We start from the raw sequence: 18730 nt of genomic DNA, 5'->3' as shown, positions 1-18730 counted from the left end.
AATATGAAATATGAGCAGGAGTTGGCCACTCAGTCTTTGAGCCTTCTCTCCCCTTAACAAGGCTGTGGCTAACTAAATCTGATTGTTACATCCATATTTGCTTTCAGTGACTTTGAGATCAGAACACCTTGTCATCTTTCAACATTTCCTAATCTCTCACAATTTTAAAAATGCACAGCATTTCTGTTTTTTGCTCCCAAGTGGAAATTACATGTTTTTCCACATTGTACTCAGTTGCTGTGTCATTGCTACACACTTATCCTTACCTACTGAAGAGTCTTTCCATTCTCATCACAATTTGCATTTCTAATTAATGCTGTGTCATCAGCTAATCATCTTATATTTTTAATAATGAGCTGTTAGGGCATAAATCAGACCAATGTGCAAGATATAAGTATACTGCTGTGCTGTCACAATTAATTCTGTGTAAAATTCATTTTGTAATTATCTAAAGCTTTATTTCACTTTATAATTACCAAAATATATTTTTCTTTCATTATCACATTATTAAGATATGAACTGATATATTTATTTTCTGGTATTTGAATTACACTACATGTTCAAAACAATTTCTAATGGGGTCTAGCAGCAGAAGGAAGTTCAATTTTTAAGTGTTTTAGCATAAGCCATCTGTTTCTATATTAGGTTAGCAGAAGCTCAACAATACTTTTGTGATGTAGAAATACGTACATAGTTATGTAACTGTCTATGCTATTGTACATGTGTTGAACACCTGCAACAATAATCTTTTTAATATAAAACACTTGGGTAGAGCTATAAATTGCATAGTGTTTGAATGAGATCAAAATCTGGTTAACCACATAACATTTGTTTTACAAGCAAAATGCCAATTGCTTAATTAGGCAACAACTCTAGTAATTGGAAACAAAATTAACGATTTTCAAATAAATTCAAAGATTAAGGACATGGCTTGTTCAATTAGACTTACTAAGGTATTATTCAACAGCTTAATGTATACAACTAAACAAGCAATCAAATAAGCCTTACCTGCAAATTTTAAGAAACTTTATTTTCCAGCCTTGATGTGGTCCATAGATGTTTAAAAACATTTGTTAGGATCTCAAGTCTAGGTATGTGGGTAGCTTTGGAATCTAGTAGTGAATACTTAATCACCTTATCATTCCCTCTGAAAATGTTGAAAATGAAGAAAAGGATTGTCCCATGAAAAGGACAGATTTTATTTCAACAGCTGGGACCGCCTATACCTCTTGGATTACAATTAAATGGAACCCCTTTCCATGTGGAATTAGGGCATAATGCAGGGTAGCTTCAGACAGAGGAAGGAAATTGGGCTGTTAGTTAGGGAAACCTTAGAATGCCTGTTGCTCCAAAACTGTTTATATGTTGCCTAATGGTAGGGGTGAATATATTTCTGAGGAGCTAGGGATTGTTAGCAGTCCTATAGTCAGGAGAGCAAGCATACGAAGTATAAATATAAATATTTTCTTCTCCTTTGCAAATTTTTTCCCTAAATTTCCCTATGTATTGATCTTGTAATCTCTAGCATCTGCCATGAGAGGGCACGGGATAGAGGAATGCCACAGACAAGGCTGGCCCAAGAATTTTAGTAACCAATTATGCATTCTTTTGTTTACCTAATAGCTTTTTTGTCTGTTGATCCACTTTTTATAATATTATATATAAAATCAAGTACACATGAATAGAAAAAGCAGGAGCAGATGTAGGCCATTCGGTACTCCACTGTATACTTCAGCTGAATTTGTCAATAAGATTATTTGGTATTTTTAAATCTGTAAAATAGAGTAATTATAGTAATTTTACTTTGTGAACTTAGGGAGAGGAGTTATTTATTCAGGAAAAAGAATAGTGGGATTTTTTCTTCAATCTGAACAAGCAATAGGTCTTATTTTATTGTCTTATCTGAAAAGCATTTATTTTAATAAAGCAACTTCTTCTCAATACACTAATTTTACAGTAGTTCTGTCAATTTCTCCACCAATTTTGCCTATTTGCTTTGTCACTATTTGCATTTTAAACTTCACTTAATAACTTTTTTCCCTGAACCATTGCTTTTCATGTTTCCCTTATGCACATTGTTTTTTTGTTTCCATCCTGCACAGTTCCTTTTTCAGTTAAAATTGTAGCAGAAGATACAGGTTTCCCCTGCCATCTGAAGGTAGAGCGTTCCTATGAAACGGTTCGTAAGCCGAAATGTCGTAAAGCGAAGAAGCAATTACCATTTTGTGAGCATTTGCAGACCCAAAAATAACCTACCAAATCATGCCAAATAACACATAAAACCTAAAATAACAGGAACATATAGTAAAAGCTGGAATGATATGATAAGTACACAGCCTATATAAAGTAGAAATACTTTTCCATAATCATTACTGCACTGTTCTTCGTACCGAAAATCTCACGCAAGCGCTGTTGGCAAAAACATGGTGCAAGTGCTCTCCAGTAATCTTTAAACTATGAAGTGGCCAAATCATACCAAATAACACGTAAAAATACACAGCCTATATAAAGTAGAAATAATGTATGTACAGTGTAGTATCACTTACCGGAATCGGGAAGACAGCACCGAGCACACTGATGATGGTGTGTTAGGCTGAGTCGGAATTTGGGTGGTGCAGTGGCCCCCACCCTCCGGGCTGCCGAGCGATACATTGCCGCGAAGCATGCAGGGGTGCAGCGGTAGCCGGGAGGCACACAGAACATCTTTAAGAAAAAAGCCGATACAAACATGCTAATTAATTAGGTGCCGCCCGGCACATAATTGTCAGCCCAGATCAGTGCCGATTTCTGACTGCGTTGTCTCTGATCTGGGCCGACAATTACGTGTCGGTAATTAATTAGCATGTTTATTTCTGCTTTTTTCTTAAAGATGTGCTGTGTGCCTCCCGGCTACCGTTGCATTCTCCGCGAATCGGTATCTGTCCGTGGCCTGGGGGTTGGGGTGGTGGGACACTGGGGTGACATCTCGTCATCGTCTGTTTCCATTAGGGCAGGCAGGTCATCTTCTATCTCTGCCCGCCTCAATGTCGAAGGTCGAGGTTCGTCATCTGCTGTGGCTGATGTGGAAGGCTTGCTTGACTGCTGAGCCTTGCGCATTTTTCGATCACACAGTTCTTTGTAAGCACTCAAACCATCCTGCAAATATCCCCTAAACCGATGTACCCTTTCAAAATTAAAGTCGTACTTTAGCATTACTCATTCGGTTTCGATTGTTATCCTTTTTTCTTCCAATTGCATCAGCTCTTCATCTATCAGATCTTGGTCATGGGATGCCAAAACCTCTTCAATATCATGTTCGTCAGCTTCCACAAGCCAAACTCACTTTGTCCTTACTTCGTTCACCACGATCGAAATGCTTAATTATGTCTAGTTTTACGAGCTCTTTTAGGCTTTTCCGATACCATAGAACTCATCTTGCAAACGACTGCTCACAGGCATGTGTTTAAGCAATGCCGGCAAGAATGCAGTTCCCAGTCCGGGGGAGAGCGGCTGCTCGGGGTGCACGCTGCCTTTTATCGCGCGCTGCTTTTTTTTCGTAACAGTGAAAATACCTTCTGAAAGCGAAAACAGGGTACTAATGTAGGTCTTTCGTAACCAGTGAGGTTTTGTAAAGCGAACGTTCGAAAAGCGGGGGACACCTGTATGTCATTTACCTTGAAAGGTAATGTAAGCAGAGCATATTAATAAATGCAGGGTTGTTGTCACAGGTGACTTCAACTTCCCAAATATAATTTGGGACCTTTAGATGGGGCAGACTTTGGTGGGTACATTCAGGTTGGAAAGAAGGACAAGGATAGGAAGGTAAGAGAACCTTGGTTGTTGAGCTTACCCTTGCATACACTCTTGTATGAGACACTTAGACCTGGTAAAAGATATTGGCTGTCTGCTCAATCTATACTTCTCATGATCTTCTAAGCCTCTGTTAGATCTTCCCTCAGCCTCTGATACTCCAGAAAAAACAATCCAAGTTTGTCCAACCTCTTCTGAGATAACACATACCCTCTTATTCAGGCATCCCTGATACACCTCTTCTTCACCCTTTCCAGAGCCTCCACAATGGGACAAACAAAATTGAATGCAATACTGCAAATGTAGCCAAATATAGACAGTATTCATAGCTCTTCCGAATCAAGTACCTTTTTGTTACCTCCTCAAAAAACTCAAATCAAGTTAGTAAGCCATAAATTGCCACACACAAAGCATTTGTCTCTAATAAAGCCATGGTTTTCAAAATGCTCATAAACTCTATGCTTAAGAATCCTCTCCACCAACCTCTCTACCACTGAAGTGAAACTCACCAGTCTAAAGTTTCCAGGATTATCTCTATTTCCCTTCTTAAATAATAGAACAAATTATCTATCCATTCCTCTGGCTAGAGGACATGAAGATATTAGTCAAGGTCCCAGCAATCTTATCTTCTGCCTCTCTCAAAAACCTGGGGTATACCTGGGTCATTTCTTCGGAAGTTTGAACGGGGCACGACTGCGCAAGTGCGTGAAAGTCGGCCTGTGAGACAGCAGGAGAGTTTGGCTCGAGAGGCTTTGGCGAGCAGAGGCTGAGGACAAGCCTGCTCCCAATGAGGTAAGGCCGGGTAAGCTCCTTTAATTACTCTAATTAACTTAGGAGTAGGTAATGGAGGCAGCAGTTAGGACCGTCGAGTGCTCCGTATGCACTATGTGGGAAGTCAGGGACAGCACAATTGTCCCTGATGACTACACTTGTAAAAGGTGCATCCAGCTGCAGCTCCTGACAAACTGAGCTAGGGAAATGGAGCTGGAGCTGGATGAACTTCGGATCATTCGTGAGGCAGAGGCAGAAATAGACAGGAGTTTCAGGGAGACAGTCACCCCTAAAAGTCAGGAGACAGGTAGCTGGGTGACTGTCAGGAGAGGGAAGGGGAGTAGACAGAAAGAGCAGAGCACCCCATGGCCGTTCCCATCAATAATAAATATCCCGTTTTGGATACTGTTAGTGGGGATGACCTACCAGGGACAAGTTGCAGTGGTTGCGTCTCTGGCACCGAGACTGGATCCTCAGCTCAGAAGGGAAGGAGGGAAAAGAGGAGAGCAGTAATGATAGGGGATTCGATAGTTAGGGGGACAGATAAGAGGTTCTGTGGGAGAGATCGAGAATCCCGGATGGTCTGTTGTCGCCCTGGTGCCAGGGTCCACAATATCTTGAATTGAGTTCTCAGTATTCTCAAGAGGGAGGGTGAGCAACCAGATGTCGTGATCCATGTAAGGACCAATGACGTGGATAGGAAGAAACAGGAGGTCCTACAAAGAGAATTTAGGGAGTTTTTAGGGAGAATTTAGGGTGCAAAGTTAAAGGACAGGACCTCCAGGGCTGCAATCTCAGGATTACTCCCCGTGCCATAGGCTAGTGAGGCTAGAAATAGGAAGATAATGCAGCTAAATACGTGGCTAAGGAGATGGTGCAGGAGGGAGGGCTTCATGTTTCTGGACAATTGGGCCTTGTTCCAGGGAAGGTGGGACCTGTTCTGATGGGACAGGTTGCACCTGAACTGGAGGGGGAACTAACATCCTTGCGGGAAGGTTTGCTAGTGCTGCTCCGGGGAATTTAAACTAGATTTGCAGGGGGAGGGGAACCAGAGTGTTAGAGCAGATAGTGAGGTGGAGGAGGATAAAGGTCATGCGAGAACTGCAAGTATAGTGCATGGAGTAAGGCCAGATCTAATAATTAAAGAGGCTTTGAGGAAAGAGAAGCAGAATAAAGGGTGTAAAATTAGTGAGGTAGAAGGGCTAAAGTGCATGTACTTCAATGCAAGAAGCATCAGGAACAAAGGTGATGAACTGAGAGCTTGGATACATACATGGAATTATGATGTAGTGGCCATTACAGAGACTTGGCTGGCACCAGGGCAGGAATGGATTCTCAATATTCCTGGATTTCAGTGCATTAAAAGGGATAGAGAGGGGGGAAAGGAGAGAAGGGGTGGTATTACTGGTCATGGATACTATTACAGCTACAGAAAGGGTGGAAGATGTAGCAGGATCCTCTTTTGAGTCAGTATGGGTGGAAGTCAGGAACAGGAAGGGAGCAGTTACTCTATTGGGGGTATTCTATGGGCCCCCTGGTAGCAGCAGAGATACCGAGGAGCAGATTGGGAGGCAGATTTTGGAAAGGTGCAAAAACAACAGGGTTGTTATCATGGGTGACTTTAACTTCCCTAATATTGATTGGCACCTGATTAGTTCCAGTGGTTTAGACGGGGCAGAGTTTGTTAAGTGTGTCCAGGATGGATTCCTGTCACAGTATGTTGACAGGCTGACTAGGGGGAATGCCATACTAGATCTAGTATTAGGTAACAAAAAGGGTCAGGTCACAGATCTCTCAGTGGGTGAGCATCTTGGGGACAATGACCACCCCTCCCTGGCCTTTAAAATTATCATGGAAAAGGATAGAATCAGAGAGGACAGGAAAATTTTTAATTGGGAAAGGGCAAATTATGAGACTATAAGGCTAGAAATTGTGGGTGTGAATTGGGATGATGTTTTTGCAGGGAAATGTACTATGGACATGTGGTCGATGTTTAGGGATCTCTTGCAGGATGTTAGGGATAAATTTGTCCCGGTGAGGAAGATAAAGAATGGTAGGGTGAAGGAACCATGGGTGACAAGTGAGGTGGAGAATCTAGTCAGGTGGAAGAAGGCAGCATACATGAGGTTTAGGAAGCAAGGATCAGATAGATCCATTGAGGAAAATAGGGTAGCAAGAAAGGAGCTTAAGAAGGGGCTGAGGAGAGCAAGAAGGGGGCATGAGAAGGCCTTGGCAAGTAGGGTAAAGGAAAACCCCAAGACATTCTTCAATTATGTGAAGAAAAAAAGGATGACAGGAGTGAAGACCGATTAGAGATAAAGATGGGAAGGTGTGCGTGGAGGCTGTGGAAGTGAGCGAGGTCCTCAATGAATACTTCTCTTCACCAATGAGAGGGAACTTGATGACAGTGAGGACAATATGAGTGAAGTTTATGTTCTGGAGCATGTTGATATTAAGGGAGACGATGTGTTGGAGTTGTTAAAGTACATTAGGACTGATAAGTCCCCAGGGCCTGACAGAATATTCCCCCGGCTGCTCCACGAGGCGAGGGAAGAGATTGCTGAGCCTGTGGCTAGGATCTTTATGTCCTCGTAGTCCACGGGAATGGTACTGGAGGATTGGAGGGAGGCAAATGTTGTCCCCTTGTTCAAAAAAGGTAGTAGGGATAGTCTGGGTAATTATAGACCAGTGAGCTTTATGTCTGTGGTGGGAAAGTTGTTGGAAAAGATTCTTAGAGATAGGATCTATGGGCATTTAGAGAATCATGGTTTGATCAGGGACAGTCAGCATGGCTTTGTGAAGGGCAGCTCGTGTCTAACAAGCCTGAGTTCTTTGAGGAGGTGACCAGGCATATAGATGAGAGTAGTGCAGTGGATGTGATCTGCATGGAATTTAGTAAGGCATTTTGCAAGGTTTATCACGGTAGGCTTATTCAGAAAGTCAGAAGGTATGGGATTCAGGGAAGTTTGGACAGGTGGTTTCAGAATTGGCCTGCCTTCAGAAAGCAGAGGGTCGTGGTGGAGCGAGTATATTCGGATTGGAGGATTGTGACTAGTGGTGTCCCACAAGGATCGGTTCTGGGATCTCTACTTTTCGTGATTTTTATTAACGACCTGGATATGGTGGTAGAAGTGTGGGTTGGCAAGTTTGCAGATGACACAAAGGTTGGTGGTTTTGTGGATAGTGTAGAAGATTGTCGAAGATTGCAGAGAGACATTGATAAGATGCGGAAGTGGGCTGAGAGTGGCAGATGGAGTTCAACCCGGAGAAGTGTGAGGTGGTACATGAACACAAAATGCTGTGCAGATGCTGGGGTCAAAGCAACACTCACAACACACTGGAGGAACTCAGCAGGTCGGGCAGCATCCGTAGAAAAGATCAGTCGAAGTTTTGGGCCGGACCTGATGAAGGGTTCTGGCCCAAAACGTCGACTGATCTTTTCCACGGATGCTGCCCGACCTGCTGAGTTCCTCCAGCATGTTGTGAGGTGGTACACTTTGGAAGGACAAACTCCAAGGTAGAGCACAAAGTAAATGGCAGGATACTTGGAAGTGTGGAGGAGCAGAGGGATCTGGGGGTACATGTCCCCAGATCCTTGAAAGTTGCCTCACAGGTAGATAGGGTAGTTAAGAAAGCTTATGGTGTGTTAGCTTTCATAAGTCGAGGGATAGAGTTTAAGAGTCGCGGGGTAATGATGCAGCTCTATAAAACTCTGGTTAGGCCACACTTGGAGTTCTGTGTCCAGTTCTGGTCGCCTCACTATAGGAAGGATGTGGAAGCATTGTAAGGGCACAGAGGAGATTTACCAGGATGCAGCCTGGTTTAGAGAGTATGCATTATGATCAGAGATTAAGGGAGCTAGGGCTTTACTCTCTGGAGAGAAGGAGGATGAGAGGAGATGTGATAGAGGTATACAAGATATTAAGAGGAATAGATGGAGTGGACAGCCAGCACCTCTTCCCCAGGGCATCACTGATCAATACAAGAGGACATGGCTTTAAGGTAAGGGGTGGGAAGTTCAAGAGGGATATTAGAGGGAGGTTTTTCACTCAGAGAGTGGTTGGTGCGTGGAATGCACTGCCTGAGTCAGTGGTGGAGGCAGGTACACTAGTGAAATTTAAGAGACTACTGGACAGGTATTTGGAGGAATTTAAGGTGGGGGGTTATATTGGAGGCAGGATTTAAGGATTGGCACAACATTGTGGGCCGAAGGACCTGTAGCGTGCTGTACTGGTCTATGTTTTATGTTCTATCCCATCAGGCTCTGTAGACATATCCAACATAATGTTCTTTAAGAGACCCAACACTATTTCCTTCTTTATCTGAAAATCCCCTAACAAATTGGCATGCTCCACACTGATCTCCCCAGCTGATGTGTCCATCTCCATGGTAGATATGAGTGTCCAAATTTTCACTCAGGAACTCACCCACTTCATCCACCTCCAAGCACATCGGAATCAGAATCAGGCTGAATATCACTAGCAGAGTATGGCATGAAATTTGTTGTTTTGTGGCAAGAGTACATTGCAATATGTAATAATAAGAAACTGTAAATTACAATAAGATGTAAATATTAAAAAAAATTAAATTAAATAGGTAGTGAAAAAAGAGAGGGAAAATACTGAGGAAATGTTTATGGGTTCATTGGCCATTCAGATATATGAGCCCAGAGGGGAAGAAGCTGTTCCTAAAATGCTGAGTGCGTGTCTTCAGGCTCCTGTACTTCCTCCTTAATAGTAGTAATGAAAAGAGGGAATGTCCTCGGTGACCATAAGACCATAAGATATATGAGCAGAATTAGGCCATTCAGCCCATCGAGTCTTTCCTGCCATTCCAACATGGCTGATCCCAGAGCCCATTCAACCCCATACACATGCCTCCTCGCCATATCCTTTGATGCCCTGACCAATCAGGAAACTATCAATTTCTGTTTAAATATACCCACAGACTTGACCTCTACTGCAATCTGTGGCAGAGCATTCTGCAGATTCACCACACTCTAGCTAAAAAAATTCCTCTTTACCTCTGTTCTAAAAGGCTGCCCCTCAATTTTGAGGTTGTGCCCTCTAGTTCTGGATACCCTCACCATAGGAAACATTCTCTGCACATCCACGTTATTCACGTATTGACTGGGACTCTCACACTGTGATAGGGCTAGATGGCTTGGAGTTTGTCAAATGTGTTCAGGAAAGTTTTCTAAATCAATATATAGAGGTACCTATGAGAGAGGATGCAATACTTGATCTCCTATTAGGGAACCAGACTGGTCAGGTGACTGAAGTATGTGTAGGCGAACATTTTGGGTCCAGTGACCATAATGACATAAGTTTCAAGTTAATTATGGATAAGGATAGGTCTGGTCCTCGACTTGAGGTTCTAAATTGGAGAAGGGCCAATTTTGTGGAAATGAGAAAGGATCTAGGAAGAGTGGATTGGGATAAGTTGTTTTCTGGCAAGGATGTGTTCAGTAAGTGGAAGGCCTTCAAAGACGAAATATTGAGAGTGCAGAGTTTGCTTGTTCCTGCCAGGATTAAAGGCAAAGTTAACAGGCATAGGGGGCCTTGATTTTCAAGGGATATTGGCGATCTGGTTAAGAGAAAGAGAGAGGTGTATAGCAGGTTACCAAAGTTATGGTGATAAGCAAAACTGCAATTCAAGTTGATGCCTACATCAGAAACGAAAAGGTCGAACAAGTGTCCTCCTTTATATACCTCGGTGCAGAACTAAATGACACAAATGAATGCAGCAAGGAAATAAGGCGAAGGCTAGTAATGGCATGCACAAGCACTACCAAGCTCTGGAACATCTGGAAAGTTAAATCTGTGAGCACTGACACCAAGATATGCCTCCTCAAGAGTCTCGTCTAGCCAGTAACCCTATATGGCTGTGAAACATGGACCCTAAAAGCAGCTGATGAAAAGAAGTTGACAGCATTTGAGATGTGGACATACAGACGGATCCTCAGGGTATCATACATTTAAAGGAGATCCAACAATTTCATCCTAGAAAAGATTGGCACAAAACCAATACTTCTGGAAACCGTTATCCAAAGGAAACTTGGCTATTTTGGACACATCTCAAGAACTGATGACACACTGGAACGCACTGTGCTTGAAGGCAGAGTAGAACAAGCCGCTGCCAAGGCAGACAGAGGACAACCTGGATCAACAACATCAAGAAGTGGACCAGCCTCACCGCCAGAGATGCAAGAGGTTTGACTGCCGACAGATCGCAGTGGAAGAAAGTGGTCGCCGAGGCTCTGGAAGAGTATGGCACATGATGATGATATATCATCACGATGATGCAGGTATAGGCAACAAAGAACAAATGAGGTACTTGAAGAGTATAGAAAATGTAAGAAAATACTAAAGAAGGAAATCAGGAAGGCAAAAAGAAAACATGAGGTTGCTTTGGAGGATAATGTGAAGGTAAACATGAAGGGTTTCTACGAGCATATTAAGAGTAAAAGGATAGTAAGGGGAAAAATTGGTCCCCTAGAAGATCAGAGTGGTTGTCTATGTGTGGAGTCTCACAAGATCGGGGAGATTGTAAACAGTTTTTTTGCATGAGTATTTACTCAGGAAACTGGCATAGTGTATATGGAAGGAAGGGAAACAAGCAGTAGTGTCATGGAACATATAGAGATTAAAGAGGAGAGGGTGCTTGCTGCCTTACAGCGAATAAAGGTAGATAAGTCCCCTGGGCCTGACATGATATTTCCTCGGATCTTGAGAGAGACTAGTGTAGAAATTACAGGGGCCCTGGCAGAAGTATTTAAAATGTCCTTAGCCACAGGTGCGGTGCCAGAGGATTGGAGGGTAGCTCATATTGTTCCATTGTTTAAAAAAGGCTCCAAAAGTAAACCAGGTAATTACAGGCTGATGAGCCTGATATCAGTAGCAGGTAAATTACTGGAAGGTGTTCTGAGAGATCGGATATACAAGTATTTGGACAGCCAAGGGCTGATTAAGGATAGTCAGCATGGCTTTGTGCATAGTAGATCATGTTTAACGAATCTTGTAGAGTTTTTCGAGGAGGTTACCAAGAAAGTAGATGAAGGAAAGGTTGTGGATGTTGTCTACATGGACTTTAGTAAGGCCTTTGACAAGGTCCCACATGGCAGGTTAGTTCAGAAGTTTCAAACACTAGGTATCCATGGAGAGGTTGTAAACTGGATTCAAAATTGGCTGTGTGGGAGAAGACAGAGAGTGGTAGTGGATGATTGCTTCTCAGACTGGAGGCCTGTGTCTAGTGGTGTGCCTCGGGGATCTGTGCTGGGACAATTGTTGTTTATTGTCTGTACCAATGATCTAGATGATAATGTGGTAAATTGGATCAGCAAGTTTGCTGATGACACCAAGATTGGAGGTGTTGTGGACAGCGAGGAAGGCTTTCAAAGCTTGCAGAGGGATCTGGCCCAACTGGAAAAATGGGCCAGAAAATGGCAGATGGAACTTAATGCAGACAAGTGTGAGGTGTTGCATTTTGGAAGGACAAATCAAGGTAGGACATACACAGTAAATGGTAGGACACTGCGGAGTTCGGAGGAACAAAGGGATCTGGGAGTTCAGATACATAATTCCCTGAAAGTGGCGTCACAGGTAGACAGGGTTGTAAAGCAGACTTTTGGCATCCTGGCATTCATAAGTAAAAGTATTGAGTATAGGAGTTGGGATGTTATGGTGAGGTTGTATAAGACATTGGTGAGGCCAAATTTAGAGTATTGTGGACATTTCTGTTCACCTAACTATAGGAAGGATATCAGTAAGATTGAAAGAGTGCAGAGAAGATTTATTAGGATGTTGCTGGGTCTTCAGGAGTTGAGTTACAGGGAAAGGTTGAACAGGTTAGGACTTTATTCCTTGGAGCATAGAAGAATGAGGGGGGATTTGATAGAGGTTTACGAAATTATGAGGGGTGTAGACAGAGTAAATGCGAATAGGCTCTTTCCACTTAGATTAGGAGAGATAAATACGAGAGGACATGGTTTTAGGGTGAAAGGGGAAAGATTTAGGAGAAAGGTTTGGGGGAACATTAGGGGGAACTTCTTCACTCAGAGAGTGGTGGGAGTGTGGAACGAGCTGCCATCTGATGTGGTAAATGCGGGCTCACTCTTAAGTTTTAAGGATAAATTGGATAGATACATGGATGGGAGAGACCTGGAGGATAATGGACTGGGTGCAGGTCAATAGGACTAGTGGAATAAAGTTTCGGCACATACTAGAAGGGCCGAATGGCCTGTTTTCTGTGCTGTAATGTTCTATGGTTCTATCTAGTCCTTTCAAACATTTGGTAGGTTTCAATGAGATCCCGACGCATTCTTCTAAATTCCAGTGAGTAAAGGCCCAAAACTGCCAAACGCTTCTCATATGTTAACCCCTTCATTCCCAGAATCATCCTCGTGAACCTCCTCTGGACTCTCTCCAATGATAACACATCCTTTCTGAGAATGAGACCCCCAGCTGTTGACAATACTCCAAAAGTGAATTGACTAGTGTCTTATTAAGGCTCAGCATTATCTCATTGCTTTTATATTCTTGTCCCCCTTGAAAGAAATGCCAACATTGCATTTGTCTTCTTTACCACAGATTTAGCCTGTAAATAAACCTTCTGGGAGTCTTGCATGAAGACTCCTAAGTCCCTCTGGACATCTGATGTTTGAATTTTCTTCCCATCTAGATAATAGTCTGCACTTTTGTTCCTTGTACCAAAATGCAGTACCATACATTTCCCCACACTGTATTCCATCTGCCACTTTTTAGCCCATTCTTCCAATTTGTCTAAGCCCTGGTGCAATCACATTGCTTCCTCAGCACTAACTACCCCTCCACCCGTCTTTGTATTATATGCAAACTTTGCCACAAAGCCATCAGTTCCATGATCTAAATCATTGACAAACAATGTGAAAAGGAGCGGTCCGATACTGACATCTGAGGAACACCAATCAAAAAAGGCCCCCTTCATTCCCACTCGCTGCCTCCTGCCTGTCAGCCATTTCTCTATCCATGTCAGTATCTTTCCTGTAATGCCACAGGATTTTATGGCATGTATGGCATCTTATCAAACGCCTTCTGAAAATCCAAGTAAATGACCCGCGACCTATTCTTTGTCCACCCTGCTTGTTGCTTCCTCAAAAAACTCTTAACAGATTTATCAGACAGGATTTCCCTTCACAGAAACCATGTGGACTTTGACCTTTTATAGTTAGTCTCCAGGTCTGGTCTCTATAGTCTTATGGTCTAATAATAGAGTCAAACATTTTCCCAACCACTGAGGTTAGGGTAACTGGCCAATAATTTCCTTTCTTTTGCTTTCCTCCTTTCTCCTCCTCACGCCTCCTGCTCCCTGAAATTCATGGACCTCTGGCACATTGCTAGTGTCTTCCACGGTTAAGACTGATGCAAAGTACTCATTAATTTCATCTGCCATTTCTTTGTCCCCCATTGCTACCTTCCCAGCATTATTTTCCAGTAGTCCAATATCAACTCTCACCACCTTTTTGTTGCTGGGTGGTGGGGGTCTTAATGATGGATGCCACCTTTTTGAGGCATCACCTTTTGAAGGTGTCCTGAGGAAGCTAGTGCCCATGATGGAGTTGGCTGAGTTTACTCCTTTTTGCAGCTTTTTCCAATCCTGTGCAGTGGCCCCTCCATACGAGATGGTGATGCAACCAGTAAGAATGCTGTTCGTGGTACATCTGTAGAAATTCTGAGTGTCTTTGGTGATAGACCAATTCCCTTCAAACTTCTAATGAAATAAAGCTGCTGTCATGCCTTCTTTGTAATTACATCTGTATGTTGAGCCCAGGATAGATCTTCAGGGATGATGACACCCAGGAGCATGAAACTGCTCACCATTTTCACTGTTGATCCCTCCATGAGGATTGGTATGTGTTCCTTTGACTTCCCCTTCCTGAAGTCCACAATCAATTCCTTGGTCTTACTGACATTGAGTACAAGGTTGTTGCAACACCACTCAATTGGCTGATCTGTCTCTCTCCTGTATGCCTCCTTGTCACCATCTGAAATTCTGCCAACAATATTTGTGTCATTGGCAAGTATATAGATGGCATTTGAGCTTGCCTAGCCACACAATTGTGTGTGTGTAGTGAGAGTGGAGCAGTGGGCGAGGCATGCATCCTTGAGGTGCACCAATGTTGATTGTCAGTGCGCAGGAGATGTTATTTCCAATCCATACAGACACTGGTCTCCTGGTGAGGCAGTCACACATCCAGTTACAGAGAGCCAGGTTTTGGAGCTTGTTGATTAGAACTAAGGTTATGGTTGTGTTAAACGCTGATGTGCAGATAATGAACAGCAGTCTAACATAGGTATTACTATTCTCCATGTGATTCCAGGCTGACTGGAGTGCTAGTGAGATTGCATCTGCTGTAGTTCTGTTGTGGTAAAAGTCAAATTGCAGTGGGTCCAGGGCCTTGCTTCAACAAGAGTTGATTCTATCCATGACTAACCTCTCAAAGCGCTTCATCACAGTAGATGTGAATTTCATTGGGTGATAGTCATTGAGGCAGCTCTTCTTGGGCACTGGTATGATTGGTGCCCTTTTGAAGCAGGTGGGGACCTCCATCTGTAGCAGTGAGAAATTGAAGCTGTCCTTGAACACTCTTTCTAGATGGTTGGCACAGATTTTCAGAGCCAGACCAGGTACACCTTCAGCACCTGATGCCTTGCAAGGGTTTACCCTCTTGAAAGGTATTCTGACATTGGCCTATGAGACAGAGATCGCAGGGTCACCAGATGCTGTAGGGATTTGCAGATGTGTAGTTTTATTCTCCCTTTCAAAGTGTATATGAAAGGCATTGAGCTCATCTGGGAGTGAAGCTTCACAGCTGTTCACGATGTTAGGTTTCAGGTTGTAGGAAGTAACAGCCTGCAAATCCTGCCAGAGCTGTTGTGTATCCGATTCCATCTCTAACTCTTGTTGTCTCACCCTTAAAATAGCCTTCCATAGGACTTCCCTAGACTTCTTGTATAGTTCTGAATCACCAGTCTTGAATGCCAGAGACCTAGCCTTTAGCAGAAATATATTTCCTGGTTCATCCAAGGCTTTTGGTTTGGATAAGTCTGGTATGTCCTCAAAGGCACACACTCATTCAAACCGGTCCTGATGAAGTCAGTGACAACTGTGGCATCTTCATTCAGACTCAAAGATGAATCTCTGAGTGTTGTCCAGTCCACTAACTCAAAGCAGTCCTGTATACACTTCTCTCTCTCCCTTGACTATATCTTCTTGGTCCTCATCACTGTTGCTGTGGTCTTTAGTCTCTACCTATACACTGGGAGTAGAAATACAGCCAAGTGGTTGGATTTTCCAAAGTGTGAGCATGAGGTGTATAAGATGATGAGAGGCATTGATTATGTGGATAGTCAGAGGCTTTTTCCCAGGGCTGAAATGGCTGCCACAAGAGGGCACAGGTTTAAGGTGCTTGGGAGTAGGTACAGAGGAGATGTCAGGGGTAGGTTTTTTATGCAGAGAGTGGTGAGTGCGTGGAATGGGCTGCCAGCAACGGTGGTGAAGATGGATACGATAGGGTCTTTTAAGAGACTTTTGGATAGGTACATGGAGCTTAGAAAAATAGAGGGCTATGGGTAACCCTAGTAATATCTAAGATAGGGGCATGTTTGGCACAACTTTATGGGCTGAAAGGCCTGTATTGTGCTGTAGGTTTTCTATATTACTACGTTTCTTTGGGATGGCATGGTAAACTTTCTTGGTGGTGGTAGAACAGTGGTCAAGTGTGTTGGCTCCTCTGGTTCTTCTGGTAGTTGTTCAGACTTCTCAAGCCGGCCAGGTTGAAATCCCCCACAGTGATCAGGAATGCATCAGGGTGCACAGTTTTGTGCCTACTGATAATGCTGCTCAGCGCTACCAGTACCTGTCTGACGTTGGCCTGAGGTAGAATGTATACTGCTACCATCTGATGGTGGAAAACTCCCTTTGCAGTTAAAATGGATGATATTTGATTGGTAGATGTTCCATATTGGGTGAGCTGTACTGAGCAGAACTGCCACAGTTGTGCACCATGATAAGTTAATCATTAAGCATACTTCACCTCCTCTGCCTTTAGAAGACTGAGCTGTCCCATCTTTCCAGAGAATGCTGAAGCCATGAACTGCAGTGCTGCATCTGAAATGGCAGTGGATAGTCATGTTTCCATGAAGCAAAGTACATGACAATCCCAGATGTCCCTCTGTTCCAGCAATCTTGCTCTGAAGTCTTCAGTTTTATTTTCCAGAGACTGTACATTCACCAGCAAGATAGTCGTGAGTGGAAGTCTAAAGCTTTAGCGTTTCAGTTGTATTTGTAGACCGGTGCAGTGTCCCTGCTTCCGTTTTCTTAAAGAGGTTGCATTGCAGCCCTTGTCTGCAGTCCAAAGTTTGTCAATTTTGATATCGACAGATTTTTTAAAACATCTTAAAATTATGCTGCTTATTGAAATATCCATGGCTGTTACTGTGGATTTCAACTGTCAGAGCTGGACATAAACAGTTGCCATTTAATGACACCAGCTTACCATGTTCCTTCCCTCCTTTATCCTTCCTGCTTCCTATTTATCCTCTTGCCCTTGACGTATGCTTAGAATGGTTTGGAATTCACTTTAATCCTACCTAACAAGAGTTTTATGTAGCCCCTCCTACTCTCCTAATTCCCTTCTTAGTTCTTTTCTCGCTTCTTTATAATTGTCAAGGTTTCAGCTTGATTTTAGCATCCTAATTCTTATATTTCCTTTTGTTCTTAATTAAATTCACCAACTCTCTTGACATCCAGTGTTCCCTTACCTTGCCATCCTTGTGTTTCCTTCTTACTGGAATATATCTGCCCCGTTTTCTGTGCAGTTGGTCTTTAAACATCTTCCACATGTCAGTTGCAGAAATGCCCTCCAAAATATCTAGTCTCAATTAACTCTCCCTAGTTCCTGCCTACTACTCTCATAATTTGCCTTGCTCCAATGCAATACTCTTCCACAAGGTCCATACTTATGCCTATCTCTAGCTATTTTAAAACTTAAGGAGTTGTGGTCAGTTTTCCCTAATTGTTCTCCTACTCAGTCACCTGGCCTGGTTCATTACCCAATATGATCCAGTATGGTCCATCCTCTTCTTAGATTATCTAGTATTGATTTAAAAACATATTGGATACATCTAAAAAATTCTGCCCTTTCTAAACCTCCTGTACTCAGGAAATCCCAGTCTATATTATGGAAATTGAACTCACCCATTACAACAACCATTTTAATTTTACTTTTCCCTCATCTGGATTCATGTCTTTTGTTCAATGTCCCAGGCTATTTTGCAGGGTGGAGGTGTGCCTGCAGTATAATTCCATCAGAGTGATTGTATCTTCCTTGTTTTGATTTCTGTGCATATAGTTTCAGTGGATAAGCCCTCCATATGTCCCCAGAGAATGCAGTTATGATATTGTCCTTGTGTCCCTGATTAATAGCACAACACCACCCCTCGCAAACCCCCCTCCCTTTTTTTTCCTTCCTGCCATTGGAGAGGGTTCAGATGAGGCTTATGGGAATGAATCAAACCAAAGGTGTAACCATGGGCACCTGCTATGCTGGCCTTTTTGTCGGCTATGTGGAACAGTCCATGATCCAAGCCTACACCAGTATTGCTCCCCAACACTTCCTACACTATATCGACAGCTGCATTGGTGCTGCTTTCTGAACCCATATTGAGCTCGTCAACTTCATCAAATTTGCCTCCAACTTCCACCCTGCCCTCAAATTTACTTGGTCCATTTCCGACACCTCCCTCCCTTTCTCAATATCTCTGTCTCCATCTCTGGAGAAAGTCTATCTACTGATATTTTTTATAAACCCACTGATTCTCAAAGCTACCTGGACTATAACTCTTCCCACCGTGACACTTGTAAAAATGCCATCCCCTTCTCTCAGTTTCTTTGCTCTCAGGATGAGGCTTTTAATTCCAGAATTACTAAGATGTCCTACTCCTTGAAATAAAGGGGCTTCCCTTTCTCCACCATTAATGCTGCCCTCACCTGTGTCTCTTCTGTTTCTCACAGGTCTGCTCTCACACCATCCTCCCGCCACCACACTAAGGATAGGGTTCTTCTTGTCCTCACTCATTAACCCACTAGCCTCCGCATCCAGCTCATAATTCTCCTTATCTTCTGCCATCTC

General features: G+C 43.1%; 1 protein-coding gene across 1 annotated transcript in view; it reads left to right on the top strand.

Moving 5' to 3' along the window:
- odad2 (outer dynein arm docking complex subunit 2) overlaps positions 1-18730 on the top strand; it is a 277448-nt gene that overhangs the window by 112997 nt on the left and 145721 nt on the right. The window lies entirely within an intron of this gene.

The sequence above is a fragment of the Mobula hypostoma genome, chromosome 3 (assembly GCF_963921235.1).
Source record: "Mobula hypostoma chromosome 3, sMobHyp1.1, whole genome shotgun sequence".
Classification (NCBI taxonomy): Eukaryota; Metazoa; Chordata; class Chondrichthyes; order Myliobatiformes; family Myliobatidae; genus Mobula; species Mobula hypostoma.
Note: the sequence above shows the minus strand (reverse complement) of the source record. Positions and strands in the feature narration are given on the sequence as shown.